The sequence below is a fragment of the Macrobrachium nipponense genome, chromosome 11 (genome assembly GCF_015104395.2).
Source record: "Macrobrachium nipponense isolate FS-2020 chromosome 11, ASM1510439v2, whole genome shotgun sequence".
NCBI lineage: Eukaryota > Metazoa > Arthropoda > Malacostraca > Decapoda > Palaemonidae > Macrobrachium > Macrobrachium nipponense.
The window spans coordinates 102,240,305-102,255,657 of NC_061087.1; positions in this window are offsets into that span (position 1 = coordinate 102,240,305).

The following is a 15,353-nucleotide window of genomic DNA, read 5'->3' on the forward strand; positions in this document are numbered from 1 at the left end:
CAGAAAACCAGGAAACATTTGACAATACACAAAGCACTACGCCCAAGAGCAAATACAGACAGACTATACATAACACGAAAGGAAGGAGGGAGAGGACTACTAAGTATAGAGGACTGCGTCAACATTGAGAACAGAGCACTGGGGCATATCTGAAAAACCAGTGAAGACGAGTGGCTAAAGGAGTCATGTGGGAAGAAGGACTAATAAAAGTAGACGAAGACCCAGAAATATACAGAGACAGAAGAAAGACAGACAGAACAGAGGACTGGCACAACAAACCAATGCACGGACAATACATGAGACAGACTAAAGAACTTGCCAGCGATGACAATTGGCAATGGCTACAGAGGGGAGAGCTAAAGAAGGAAACTGAAGGAATGATAACAGCGGCACAAGATCAGGCCCGAAGACCAGATATGTTCAAAGTTCAAAGAACGATAGACGGAAATAACATCTCTCCCATATGTAGGAAGTGCAATACGAAAAAGGAAACCATAAACCACATAGCAAGTGAATGCCCGGCACTTGCACAGAACCAGTACAAAAAGAGGCATGATTCAGTGTCAAAAGCCTCCACTGGAGCCTGTGCAAGAAACATCAGCTACCTTGCAGTAATAAGTGGTACGAGCACCAACCTGAAGGAGTGATAGAAAACGATCAGGCAAAGATCCTCTGGGACTATGGTATCAGAAACGGATAGGGTGATACGTGCAAACAGACCAGACGTTGACGTTGATTGACAAAGTCAAAAAGAAAGTATCACTCATGATGTCGAATACCATGGGACACCAGAGTTGAATAGAAAGAGAGGGAAAAATGGATAAGTATCCAGATCTGAAAATAGAAATAAGAAGATATTGGGATTATGCCAGTGGAAATCGTACCCATATAATCATAGGAGCTGAAGAAAAAATAAGCCTATCATATTTCCTTTTTTATTTTTTGATTAAGAAATAACTTAATTTATTATTTTAAATTTGGTCATTTTTTTTTCTTTCAAGTATGATTGATTTTTTTAAATTTAATGTTACGATGTTCTTGGGCTCACACCCGACTAAAATAGTAATACCTTTGTAAAAGTGCTTGCATTATGCTCGTTTACGATCAACAAGCCCATACGGTCGTTTGAGATCTCGGAACTCGTCTGTTGGTTGACGAGGGAAGTAAAGGCTGCCCGTAGTTACTGATTTCTTTCAGTTGGAGAGTTGACCGGTCCGTGTGCACCAGGACAGTCAGAGAGTAGTTGTGGGTGTACACTATTACTTCATCCTGATTCATTATCATTAATATGGCAAGCTAAAACCTTAGCGGCCGAGGATGGCTCATGGACTTGGACGTCAGAATGGCAGCAAGCTTAATAACACCTTTTTTCCGAGCTACGTATAGTCCATTCCACCACGGGACTTTGGAATCTCACTTCAGCGGATCGGGACTAATGAAGATGTGAGTACAATGAGTTAATGCAAGTTCAAGTACTGTCCGATCATTAGTTTAAAGTTTTTTTTTCGTATCAACTTTGATCCCCACATACGTCTATTTTTTTATTAAATTAAAAGGGACCTAAAGAATATTTAACATCATTTATCATTATACTTATCTCATTATTCAGTGCTATCCGATAACAAAATTTTTATATTTCTCTTTCATTTGTTTTTACGTAATTTATCAAATAGAAAGGGATGTCGAATAGTTTAATTTTCTTCGACGTAATTTATACACGTGTTGCAGATTTTTTTTCGACCCTTATCATTTTCTAATTTGCTTTACATGTATAATTTTTATCGTACTTATTTGTGTTGTCAGGTCCTTGTATTTCCTTTGATAATTAATGGACATCGGGAGGAGGAAGTTTGCATTCTCACTTTTGACGGGTTCCTTCTCAAGACGGAGGAAGGAGTGCAGTGACTCAACTCCTTTCACGCCATTCCTTCCTTCGGAAATTAATAACTACAGTTTTTCGCTATTTCATATATAGATAATTGTCATTATTGTTAATAGTTAATATCTTAATCATTCATGTTAATTGTTAATTAAATATAAATTTGAAGCCTAAAGTTGTTTATTTTACGATTGTTCTATACATTAATTTTATCAAATGGCGCCCCCGGGTGGGCTCGATGGGAAGTGATCATTGCCGTTTTTTGTCCTCGTCTTTGTTCCGTTCTCGGCTTGCGTTATTACTATTGAATTTCAAAGTAGCTATATTTTGGCACTCTTATATACGTGACGTAGAAACCTTTGGTGAAGTGAATGTTAGATAGCGAGATTAACTTTAGGCTATTCATTTCCTGGTCAACTTTTGATATTGATCAATCAGAAAAAATTGAGTTTTGAGAGCATTTTCGCCTTGCTTTATTGTTATTTTACTGGTTGAAACGATTTAAAGGACTCTGTTGAATTGTCTTGATATTTTTATAAAAAAAAACATTTCCTAGGGCAACAATTATTGGATCCCAAATTCAAAGTAGATTTTGATGAAAATAATAACAGATTTGGTTCTCCAGCTGTCAGAAAATTTGATTATTTTACTCTTACATTTGCCATAAAGAAAGATCCTTACAAATATATTCAAAATGTCTGTTAACTTAAAACAACTAGTAAGCTCTCGGGGAAATTATAGGGGCCAAGTTACTAAAATTCATGGAACAAAGTCTTCCTTTGTTAACAAAGTCTGTTGAGGAGCGGGAAAATTTAATCCGGAAGCTCGGACGGGCTTCAAGATGAACTGAGTAAACTTGATAAAGTAATAACAGAGACCTTAAATGGAAAGCAAACCGTTCTGATGAATCTATTAAAAAATCAGAGAATGATCAAGACCAAATTGATGACAAAGCAGTTCACTATAAAGGACTTATTTCAGAATGTTTGACGTCGTTATCAAAATTAAATTCTTCACCTTCAAATGTTAATCCAGTAACTAGCATGTTAAAGAGTCCAACGGCTCCTCTACCCGTTTTTAAAAGCAGTGAAGGTGAAGATTTACAAGCCTTTTTGAAACAATTTGAAGACGTAGCAGAACACTTTAGCTACACTGATTTTGATAATGTTTTTTGCTTCTCAAACAGCAAATTTCTGGGAGGGCTTCAGTATTGCTTGGTTCACTTGATAGCTCACAGCACAAATATTCTGTTGCAAAACCTCTGTTGTTAGAAGCGTTAGCCTCGCCTACTACACGTAAATTTAATGTAATCAAACAAATGTCTAACTTGAAGCTTGATTACCACTCAGAGCCCTTCGAATATATAGGTAGAGTCAATTCCATTTATAATTCATTTTCTGACCTAGATATTACACAAATGATATATTACAGTATTTTGCATGGACAGGCTAAAACGGAAATTTCAAGTCTCACCTAATACAAATTACAAATGAGAATAAACCATCGTTAGCCCTAATTAGAAGTCAATTTTATGAAGCTAATGAAACGCTATTTGAATGCTCAAAAGCATTTATAAAAGCTAGAAGCAAATGTAAAGAAAATTCTTCAACGGACCTAACTAGCATGGCAGCGGCTGTTCAATCAATTAAGTTCAGTAATGTTTTTAAAATTTGCCCCCTCTGTGTGGATAATATAAATCCCCATCCACTTCACAAATGCACTAAGTATCCTACTCCTTCCACTAAGGTCGCACAAATCAAGGCTCTCAAGGGTTGTATAAAGTGGTGCAAGAATTGATCATAATGCTGATAGTTGCAAGTTCCATTTAATAAAAGATGTATTTGTGGGGCTTGGCATTTCAGCTTCTTGTGTCTTGAGGAAAAATCCAAAGTACAGAAAGTAAGAAAAAAGACATTGATCAGAAAAAGCCTAAGGAGAATAAAATTGGAGAAACTTCTTCCAGCGTATCTTGCATTGATGAGTATAGTGAAATTTTTGAGGCCAAAGATAGCAGTCTTGCAATATTGCCAACATTTTCATGTGTCCTTCAAGGAGGGACAATGCGGTGTATGCGTGACAGTGGTAGCCAGAGCAATTTTATTGTTGAAGATAGGGCGAAAAGTGAAAACTTGCCTATCACAAAATCTGATATAAGTCTTAAAGTAAAGGGGTTTAATTCTTCTCGTGTATATCATACTAACTGCTATGAGGTAAATTTAGATATTGGAGGCAGAAGAATTATTGTATTGAAGCAATAGGTGTCCCCAAAATATCCACCCATCTTTAAAATTACCAGGTTTGGGTTTGGTAGTCAGAAGTTTTTTTATGATAAAGGTTACACATTGGCAGATCAGTTTATGATGGATGGTGGGGATAATATAATGAATTTGGATTATTCTTGGCTCTAATTCAGCTTATTGTTTGAAAGAGCAAATCATTGCCTTTGGTGAATTTGAGGGTAACATACCTTCTGTGTATTCACAAATAGTGCAGGAATGATGTTGCTAGAAAGATAGAACAAATGCAGTCGAATTTGAAGTATCTTCCATATTGTCCATCCAATCCTATTTCTGCTCAGTGTATTGTAGTGGAAGAATCACCTAACATTGGTGTGACCTATAAAGATATTGTACTTAATAGCACTCTTACTCAAACCCACACCCTGACCAGCCACACAAAACAGGTTGGGATTAATTATGTAGTTTTGGACGGAGATGGAGAAATTTCAGATATAAATATACAAAGGGCTGCAGAGAAAGTACTTGATAAGCTTTGCAGAGATACGTTAAGTTATGATTCAGAAAATATTCGGATGAGGTCTGTGGAGACAAATGAGAGAATAGTCAATTATGTTCTAAAAAATACAAAGAGAAATGATGATGGCAGGTTTAGTCATGCCACTTATTTGGAACCATAAGGTTGATCACTTTTGGCTAAAAATAAAAATTTAGCCACTCAAATTCTTAAAGCAAATTTTAAGAAACTCTCTAAGAATAACAATGGTTATTTGAAAATGATTGACCAAACATTTAGAGAGCAGGCAGATTTGGGAATAATAGAGATAATTGACAATCTTGATCAATATTTGGAAGAGAATCCAAATTACAGTTTTTTAGCACATATGGGTGTGTTTAAACCAGAGAGAGACACCACAAAATGTAGAGTAGTCTACCTCTCAAATTTGTGTGAGAAGAATCGTAACGGTACAGCCTTAAGTCATAACCAGGCCATGTTAAGTGGACCCAGCTTGAATCAGAAGATCACTAGTGCTCTCTTGCATTTGCGTTTTGATAGTTATTTTTGTTTTGATATTAAAAAGGCATATTGCAATACACTCCCTGAAAACACCCTGAATTAGCCCTGGTCGCTGACAGCCCGAACTATATCCCCATATTTACCACATAAGTGGGTAATTTTAACTGTCAGTGTTTACCAACGCTGCAGGTAAAAATCTAGTCAAATGAGTTACCTGTGTTACCGTTGGCAACGCTGCCGCAAAGACCTGCCACCAGTGCCTGTCTCCTCATTCCTCAATTGTTTTTTGTTCGCCTTGCTGTGCGGATCAGTCCCACATCAGGCGAACTTTTGGTCATTTAGCCCGACCCCACTCAGAGTTTTCGCATCTTGGTTACAAACTACGAATTTTCCCGTTTTCTTTCACTTTGGATAGCTACTTTGTACTCGCTAAGGATAAGTTAGGAAATAAACGTCATCGCCTTCTACAAACGCCTCGACGATCGAGCCTTCTACTGCTGGATATGTTGGTGCTCATCGGCTCTAAAATAACGTTGTCGCCGACTGCAAACGCCTCTGCTTCTACTTCATCTACAGTTTGACGATCGAGCCTTCTACCTTCTACTGCTGGATATGTTGGTGATCATCGGCTCTGCACGCCCTTCAAGCGTAGGATGAGTACCCGCACACATGATCGACGTTCTTTTCGTTATTTCGTGTAGAAAGTTTAGTGCAATACTAGTCACAGATGTTTGTCTTGGTCAGGAGACAACGAAACATTAGTTAGTTATTCCAGAAATTAGTGGACAGGTTATCATATAGTATGTTAAGCATATTTCTAGCCTGACGAATAATTTAACCAAAATGAGATAGTATTATTAGTAGAATATAGTGAATTCTAATCGTTCTTTTTCAGCCCCCCTGCCTGTTCCAGAACCAGCCACCCTAACGGTGCTGGGGGTAATGGAGAACCGCAAGCCTCCGAGTGGGTAGGTTCTGCCGGCCCCCCCGGCGCGGAGCAGGCAGTGTTGCAGCAGATTTCCCCTCCCCTTCGATTTGTAAGTTCAGGATGATGAAAATTTAGGTCAGATATAGACGAGTAGGATAATAGGCTAAATAGTGTTTAGGAAGAGAAGTGCAGGCTTCTTCCGGTCGGTTTTCTATTATTAGTAGTTTATAGAGGGACAATGTCCTTAGAGCCTCTTGGGGGTGTTTCTTGTTTCGAGTTCCTTGCGTCAGAATCTTTTAGGCCATGGTTGGCCGTTTCAGATCTGGTTTCGGGTCTGTCGGGTTCTGAAGAGTTTGAATACTTATTCTTTCGTCTTTAAGGTTACTTTCCTCTACTTATACGATAGCGTAATTTTTAATATCAACTAATCTCTGTTCAACGCATATCGACGTACGATAAATTCGTTATGTAGAGAAATCGAATAAATTAACTACGACTAGCCTACTGTTCACGATGATATATCGTATGAATGTACAGTAGCCTTGCCTAGCCGAAAGTATTCGCTGTACTACATATAGGTAGACTGATTTTTATAGTGGCTAACGCTTTAGGCTCAGGCATTCTGACTACGGATAATTCAGTACAGGTGTAATGAAACGAACGAAAATCCGATCTTAGTATAATTCAATAGGAATGTAATCGAACAGAATGAAGATCAGATTCTGTCCGACTAAAAGCATTAATTGTTTGTATGTATCATCATATTAGCGTAGTGTAAATACTAACTCGGCAGTCATTCACGCTCTGGAATCGGCTGATGACCAATAAGGGTTTGCGTCGCCGTATCCACCTCATTCTTGTCCTGATTGGATAGCGTAACTAACGTAACAACAATTTTCTTACTTAGGCCAGGTTGTCGTCTTGAAGAAGACGTGTTTTCTTGAAGCAAACATGTTTTCAACTATGTTGGACATTTAACAGTCAATACTGGGTATCTTGTGGCAATATGATTAGATGTCAGATACTAAAAGGATTTCGTTGTATGACGTCTTCATACGTTTAACGGACTAATGGCCGTCAGTAATTACATTGTGCTTATGTCAATTACAGTTACAAAGAATTACCAGTGGTATTATCAAATTACAGTGACAACTGAAATTAATATTTGACCTAATAAAGTTAATTTAATTACTTTAAATATGTAATTTATTAATTTTCAATTAAATTGAAATTTAATGTATTTTTTTTTCAATTAAATTACAATTACACAAGCTTTTCAAAACAGCAGCTGTTTGTAAGCAGGCGTGGCTTTAGACGACATGATGCCGGCTAGTCTATTTCCTTGTCTCCAGATTCAACCATATCACTTGGTCTCGGCTAATGTTTTTGTTCCTAGTTACCATAATGAGTATCTGGATACTTAACTTATGAAACGAAGTCATGCTGTTCGTCTTACGATGTAATTTAAGGCCAAATTTGACTAATACGTCTCATTAGAAGCTAGTTTTTCCCTCAGCTTAGATGCGTAAATTTAGCGATTCCGTTCGTTTTTCACTCTTTTTCATAGGTATTAGAACCTTACACTTGATTAATCTTTATCGGTGTGACAACAGTAAACGAGCTCTTTCATGCTATTACTTTCTTTTACCACGGCTGCGTTTGAATTCATACAAAAGCTGGGACCTCTTCCAGGTTGCTGATGCACGTAATTTTGCCTATCAGCTTCAGCTACATTATATCATGAATACAGTAATTACCGTCGCTCGCGGATGAATACAATAAACAGACGTTGTTATCGGTTTTTTTTGGATTCGATTACTTTTCACACGCCGATCAATACAATAAGTGATGTTGCTATAGGATTCGATCGTATTAGCAACAAGTTCTCGTTCGGTTGTTATAGCTGTACGCAGTTATACGAGTATATTATCCAATTAAGATAATACCTTTTAACTTAGAAGAGGGTGCAAATTTATGGAATTGGAGACGTTAGGACGGTTGTAATTCTCTCTCTCCTCTCTCTCTCTCTCTCTCTCTCTTACTTTCCTGATTCATGTTTTCTCTACTCATGCTGTTTTTCCACCCTCTCCTAACAATTGACTCATTGTGCAACAGAGGTTTTCTTCTTGTTACACCTTTTCAAACATTTTTCTGTCAATTTTCCCTTCAGCGCTGAATGACCTCATAGTTCCCAATATTCGGCCTTTGGCCTAAATTTTATTTTAAACCCTACAATCTCGCTGTCTGATGACGATGTTGCCTAGCCAGCTGCGCGAGAGATAGCAAGACTTATTTGCAATGTAGTTCTGATTTCAAGACTATACCCATCGTAAAATCGATTAACGCAAGTCAATTACGGTAGCTTCAATACGGACTGTATTCACGACCCACGTCTTGAATAATTTCCTGATTTTCTAATGTTTCTCAGATTATCATGAGGAAAAGAGTCGGTCTAGTTTCTCTCGCCCAGTTTTTTCCTGTTAAAACTTATAATGTCTTTACACAACCTTCTTCAGCTGCTCATTCTTCGGATGTCGCTTCGGAGTCTTCTCGCTCATCCTGTTTTTATTTACCAATATCACAGTAGAGCCAGTTTCATTGTTTCATCCTGAAAATTGGAGATGATTTCAATCCTCTCTCTCTCTCTCTCTCTCTCTCTGGGTTAAGGAAATAATTTGGAGGAGGGGCTGCCTTCGTAGCTCCTTCCAACGGGTCCTGTAATTCTCAGGCTGCTGATGTTGATGCTTCAAGGCGGTTCCGCAACTCCGTATTTTCATCCTTACTTCGTTTTGAGACGTAATGTGTCCTCCGTAGTTCTTGAGGAGGCTACGGCAATTGGAGATTCACCTGCGCCATCGTTGACTGTATCGATACCGGTTGTCACCACCCACTCCTTTCATAGGGTGGTAGTAATCTTCCTTCTTCGTTCCCATTTATACCTTAGGAGTGTGGAGGAACGTAACGTGCTTACCGCGGTAATTGCTGGGGGGGCTACGGCCGTTCGCAGTTAGTCCTGCATCTTAATTAGCACCTTTTGTGCCCCCCTCGGCCCCTTTCTTAGGGTAGCTGGTAATTCCTTCTGCGTCTCCCATTGGTTCCGCAGTTCGTAACCCGTTATTAGAGCACTGTACCGCACAGTTGGTTCTCCACCTGCACAATGTTCGGCGCTAGGTGTTCCTGTGGGTTACTCGTAGTGACTTTCTCTCTCCTTATTTTCTCAACTTTTTCCTGCTGCTTTTCTGTTCCGTCCTTATGGGGTTTTCAAGGTGGGTTTCGACCTTGATTCCGTGTCTGGGAGTACTTCTTTCCCTCACTTGCTCCGGACTCCAGTCTAGGTTTAGTACGTATTGGTAAAGGGGGTTAGTTGGATCGCGTTTTTTGCGACTTCTTCGCTCTTTAGGGGTGTTGCTCGCTATTGTAGTCGTCTGATCTCGTGTCATAGTCATGGCGAGTGCGGAGTTTCGCAGTAAATTGAGACTGGTTCAAGGTTAGGTCATCGTCTTGGTTGGTACATGTTTGGCGGCAACAGTATGGGAGTGACTCGCATGTGTGGTCGTTCATCGCCAAGGTATATTCGGCTCAGGCGTAACGTTTATCGTCACTGGGTAGTGAGGGTATCCGCAGTCGAGTGACTAACTCTTACAAGTTTTGCGAACTGGTGACAGACAGTTCGCTCTTGTGAGTGGGTGGACAACGGTCGGACAGCAGGGTTACATCATGATGTCTGGGGGGAGTGCGGGTTGCGCAGTCGAGTACGACTTGCACAGGAGTTTTATCATCTTCTTGTTGGTATATCGTTGCGCAATCAGATCGGTAGGCTCAGATATGATGGGATCTTATGTCGTTTGGTATCGAGCAGCCAGGTGTAGTAGGTTTCCGGGTTCTTGGGTGCTGCTCTTGTCGGGGTTCGGCTTTTCTCCTTTTTTTTCCTGTTCCGGTGTGGCCGGACAGGTCTGACAGAGGATAGATAGATACCTTTGAAGAGAGACTCGGTTGCTAGTTGTGGTGTGTTTTTTTTTGTTTCTCCGGCGAAGGAAGCGAGTATAAAACGGATTGTGGACTTTGTCCATTCTATCCTTCCGCATTCCAGGCTCTAGAGGTATCTCAGTTAATTCAAGTAATGTTTGATATGTTGTATTCAACCAAACCAGCAATCTCTCAAACATCAAGTAGGGTAGTCTGGTTTCGGCGAGTCGGGCAGTTTTTTTGGGGAATGACTTAAGCTAGCATCATTTTTCTGTATGAGCTAGCGGGTAACTCCTCTGTCGGAGTCCTACTTCCGGTACGAGTCAGTTGAGGGTTTTTTTCTCTATTGGGTTCCTTCATTGATTCGTGTGTTAAGGGTTACGAATCATGAGGCTCGTATTTGGAGGACACCTTTCACAGCCACACTGTGCGAATGTGGGTAAGACTTGATGGGTTTCTCTGAGCCTGGACTGTTTGATAACCTCTTCACTTTGGTTTCGAGGGGGTTTGCATACCAGACTAACATTTCTGAGGATTATGCTATGTTCTTGGCAGGAGAGGAGGGACTATTGTTAAATCATTGCCTCAGCGCTATCCGGACACTCATAAGAATGGGTTCTTAGTCAATCCAAGGGCGCAAGTATGCGGAGGGCTACCCTTTGGCTTCCAGAGGAATGTTTCGCTGTCGGCGATTGTGTAGGTGGTTTTTTTTTTTTTGAGAGAGAGTTGTGATTTTTCACAACACCGTACCTTAAGGAATTTCAGTTTCTTCAGAGAGGTTACTCTCGGGGTCCTGTCGTTGCGGTAACTTTTATAGTTGGCTTAGTAGAGTTAGGGTGTTAGAAGTTTAGGTAAGCAGTGATAGTCTAAATGAACTTCAGGGTGTTAGAAGTTTAGGGAGGCAGTGATAGTCTAAATGAACTTTATGGTGTTAGAAGTTTAGGGAGGCAGTGATAGTCTAATGAACTCTAGTGTTTCTGTTGGTCCAGCTTAGACAGTGTGTTTTGTCCCTTAGGCCCTTGAGGTTAGGCAAGAATCCCGATGGTCATGTTGGAATAAAACTACTACTTCTTCAGCACAAGTCATCTACATCAGTGAGCAGTAGAGAACTGAAGGTCCTGCACACTCAACTTCTCCTCCATACAATGAGAGGCTACATAGCCACATGGGAGGTTCACATTTCCCCTCCATACATGAGAGGTATAGAATACCACATGGGAGGTTCTTCAGACTCAGGCGTACCTAGGACTCGACACCGACGGTATGGTACTTCCTATGCAAGCATCCTCACTTACTGAGCTGGACAACCAGGTGAGGAGATTTTTTTTTTTTTTTTTGCCTCCATGAATAACGAAGTATAGCTTATCACATGGGGAAGTACTTCTGACCCAGATAGTACCTTAGACTCAACACTGACTTTGAAGTACTTTCTTTGCAAACATCCTCACCTACTGAGCTGGACAACCAGGTGAGGAGATTTTGTTTTTACCTCCATGAATAAGTAGTATAAGCTTATCACATGGGAGATACTTCTGGACTTCGACAGTACCTTAGACACAACACTGATGTTGAAGTACTTTCTTTGCAAACATCCTCACCTCCGAGTTTAGATAACTAGGTGAGGATACATGCTTTTATACATGCTAGGTTGCTTATGAGTTACCTGCGTATGTTCTGTGGACAGGTCGGCTGAATGAGATTGCCCCACCCCGCCTCCCGACTAAATGTTGTTAATCGGGCTAATTCAGGTGTTCAGGGAGTGTATTGCAATATGAAGTTTTCATAATAAAACTAATATTGTAATACTTACCTGAACACCTGAATGATTCCCACCCTCTCCACCCCACTTCAATTTGATAGTGAATGATTCAATTGAGGAATGAGGAGACAGGCCACTGGTGCAGGTATTTGCGGCAGCGTTGCCAACGGTAACACAGGTACTCATTTGACTAGATTTTACCTGCAGCGTTGGTAACACTGACAGTTAAAATTACCCACTTAGCGGGATAAATATGTGGGGATATAGTTCGGGGCTTGGTCAGTGACCAGGGCTAATTCAGGTGTTCAGGTAAGTATTACAATATTAGTTTTATTATGAAAACTTCATTTTTGAATATATGCTTATTACCACAAGATTCTATTAAACCTTTGTTTCTCTTGGTACCGAAATATAAGCAAAGGCGACTACACCATTGTCGGATATCAGTCAAAGCGTCTCCCATTTGGTCTTGTCTGCTCACCATGCTTGTTGTTATTGGGCTTATATAAAATTTTGATACTCGATACCGAGGAGGATTCCAGTGAAGTGAAAGAAACTTAAGAGACACATTTATGCTCGTCTTTATATGGACAATGGAGCGATAAGTGCAAATGATTCCAGTAAATTGAAATGGTCTATTGATAAGGTTAGGTTTAATATTTGAGCCATATAAATTTTATTTACAGCAATATGTGACAAATAACACTGATATTCAAGCTGATATTGACAAGATCAGGAAGAGAAGACTCCAGATGAGGTGAAACTTTTGGGCCTAAGATGGAATCGAATAAAAGATAATTTGTTAACGAAACCACTAAAACTAGATTGTAAAGCCACTACAAAGAGACTTATTTTGAAATCGATAGCATCACACTATGAAATATTTGGGTAACTATGCCATTGAATGAATAGGGCTAGATCATTCCTTCATGATCTACAGTGTAATTCTAATCTAGACTGGGATCATAGGTTGTCTGAGGAATTACTTCATGAGTGGAAGAAAATATGTAAACAGGTGAATGCCAGTCCTAATGTCAGTGTTGCAAGATTTGTTGGCAGAAGAGACGAGTCTTTATAACCTAATTGCGTTTGTCGACAGCAGCAAAATCCATTTACGGATCAGTAATGTATATTTCAGAACGTTAACGGTGGTCAAGTAAGTTTTTTGATGGCCAAAAACCGGTTTGTGAATCGACAACTGGGGGGTCAACCAAGAGCATTACCATCCTTTTGGAATTTCAGGCAATAGCTCTAGGCACAGAAATGCTTATTGATCTTTATCAGTAACTCTCAGGTCCATCCTGTATGTGTCCTGTTAACGTTGTTGGTTTAACACACTACTCAGATAGCATGGTGTGTCTGTCTTGGATTAATTCTTATGTCCAAAAATGGAGATAAGATGAGCCAAAAGAAGTATTTTTATTCTCAATAGACTTGATCATATTAGTAGACTATGTGAAGTTCATCCAATAAAGTTCCAATTTGTCTCTGGTATTGAAAACCCTGTGGACTATGTTACACGACCAGTGTCTTACAATATTTTAATCAAGTCAAATTACTTTTCTGGACCTAATTTTCTTACCTCACCTTGTGATGCTCAAAAGAGTCTGGATGATACGCTGGCAATTCTAGTTCCTAATCCTCTTGCAAAGCCAAATAAAGTGATCTCGACTTTGGTGAATGTGGAGAGCTCTGGTGATGGTGTCCCTAGAGGTAGCTCGGAACATTTAGATCTGTTGAACAGGTGTTCCAGCTTCCGTAAGCTGGTTTCTATTCATCGGTGTGTCCTCGGGTTCATTAATAAACTGAGATCTCGACTGAATGGTAGGAATTTGCGTCGAGTTTATCCAGAAAACACTGATGAGGAACTATATTTTACAGGCAAGAAGAAACATTATCCGTGAGGATCAAAGGATTAGTTTTCCGGACATATTTGAATATTTTGAAAGCTGTAATAAGGCAGCCTATACAATTCCCAACCTTGTTAGTCAGTTAAATATTTATCTTGCGTGTAAAGAGTAAATTTTCAAGATTCAAAGATGATGAGACCTTGCGTTTCCCAATTCTTTTGGCTAAAAATAGTAGGCTGACTAGCCTGATAATTTTAGACCTTCATAAATTGCACCTTCATGCTGGATGCTACAGACTTTTGACTGAATTAAGGAAACAATTCTGGGTACCCTGTTATTTTTCTGTTGTGAAGAAGGTTCTCAAAGACTGTATTACTTGCAGAGAAAATTAACCAACTTACAAGAAAGTTAAATCAGTCACCATACAAAGAATTTAGGCTAAATCCTCCAAACATCCCATTCCGGTCCATATTTCTTGATCATTTGGGACACTATTTTGTGAAATATAATGGAAGGAAAATCAAAGTTTGGATTCTATCAATTACATGTCTTTGGACTCGAGCCATGAATTTAAAGATTTGTTTCGATCTCGATACTAAGGAATTTTTTAGGGCTTTGCAGCTTCATTCCTTTGAATACGGTATACCTCAATCTTGCATATCAGACCATGGATCTTCATTTTGTTGCTGCTGGCGTAAACATAATCAAGGACCTCCTAAGAGGCCCTGAAATACAAACTTATTTGAAGAACATGGTGTGAAGTCTTTACACATTTGATCATTATGCAAAAGGATGCCATCCTTTAGGTGGACTAGTGGAAATTTGCGTCAAAATGGTAAGGCAGTTGCTGAGGTGTTCCATCAAGAATTATGTTCTCGATCACCGAGACTTTGAATTCATGGTGTCACAGATAATTCATATGATTACAGACTTCCCATTGCCTTCCACGAGGCTCTTCGTGACGAAGGCAGCGAGACTATACCAGATCCAATTACGCCAGAGAAGCTTATTCACGGGTTTGAGCTTATGTCTGTAAATCTCATTCCCGAGTTTGAATCCTGGACCAGATAAGGATCCTGACTGGTCGACAAATGTTTGATGCCGTGAGTAAGGCTCAAGAAAGCTATGCGAAACTCAATAGGATAAGAAATGCCCTTAATGAAACTTATCATTCAGAATTTTTGAATACTTGATGAAACAGGCCGTAAAATAATAAGAGTAGGTATAAACCTGTTACTCATCACAGACTTAATAAGGGTGACATTGTCTTAGTGAAAGAAGAAAACATTAAACTATCAATTTTTTCCTCTGGCTGTTGTCAAGGATGTAACAATCAATATAAATGGAGAAGTACAGATGCTATTCTTATGAAAGGAAACACTAGGGAAAATATAAAAAACAACGTCCGATGTGACTTCTCTAATTCCAATTTTGAGTCGAAAGGATATGTCCTCCAATACAGAAGAGCAAATTAGTCGGGACCTAATTCTGAACTCTGGTCCAAGTGTAGGAAGAGGAAATGAATCCAGAATAAGAAGGGAAAGCTTCAAAGGCGAGTGAGAGAAAACTCTGAAGATTCTGTCTGATAAATTTGTATATATATATTGCATATGATATGTTCTTTATAGAATAATTTGGTGATGGGTAAGAATTAAGCTAAACTCTGATATTTAGTTCAGTATTTCCACAAGTAATTTGAAAATACTGAACCCCCCT